Consider the following 1,114-nt stretch of genomic DNA (forward strand, 5'->3'; position numbering starts at 1 on the left):
GGTGGGAGATGGATCTAGCTAGCTACCCAACATCCTTATATAGAGCAAGAGATAAAACTGGCAGTAACGTATGGAAGATGAAAAGTTGTCCACGGCATGAAAACTTTGTGACCTTAAATTGGTGAATCGCTGGTGCTTTGAGAAGATGAAGAAAATGTGGCTTATATTGGTTTATGGTGGGCTGCAGTTACACACTATGGAAATTAAAAACAGTTAACTGAAATATGATGCATGGTGGTGGCATGACTTTTACAGATGAGAGAACTCACCGAAACTGAATGTAAGATACATGGTGTAATGACTTTAAGAGATGCGAGGATACCACGAAACTGAACATGCAGAATGCAGAGTGTTCAGTTTATTCGTTTGCGTGGTATCTATTCCGCCTGGTAAATTCTCGTGACGGTTCGTTTTCAATGCGGGGAGTCAGAAGACGAAAAGAGAAGTGCTGCGAAGACGATATGGCCACCAAAAGCTGCGGCCTGGGATTGGGAAAATCAAAGAAAACATAATATATTACATTTGGCGATTACAGCATGCTTGAGATGACATGGCGGCGAGTTGTGTGATACTGTGGGGCCGCTGAGGTGGCATGTTTGCATGTTAAGAGAATTCAACTTAGTGGGTTGCTCCTATTTAGATATTATAGATAAGAGGTTACCATAGGGGCGCGTTTGGTTGCCGACATCCCTTGGCTCGTATCGGCCCATCTTTTTTCGTTGGTTACCTGGTTGAGGTCGCGTTCTTGCACGAACCGCTTCACAAAGCACCCTCGGGCCAGGTCTTAGAGGAACACCCGGTTCGGCCGTTTCTAGCGAGCCACCCCCGTTTCTGCACAAGTGGAGAACGCGGCGTCCTCACAGAGCCATCACGGGAGATGCCGGGAGCTCGCGCGGGACGGCGAAATCTCGGCGGGCTGAATTTGGTCACCGCGCTTGAATTTTCGCCACCGTATATAGGGGCGGCTCTCTCACTGGCAAATCCAAATCCCCCATTTCCCCCCATTTTGAGCTCATCCACCGTCCCCGATCTAGCGACATGGCAGGCTCTACCTCACCCGCACGGTCGGCGAGGCTTGCGGCGGTGACGGCGGCTGTAGCGGCGGCTACTAACC

Source organism: Lolium perenne, chromosome 7, assembly GCF_019359855.2.
Source record: "Lolium perenne isolate Kyuss_39 chromosome 7, Kyuss_2.0, whole genome shotgun sequence".
NCBI lineage: Eukaryota > Viridiplantae > Streptophyta > Magnoliopsida > Poales > Poaceae > Lolium > Lolium perenne.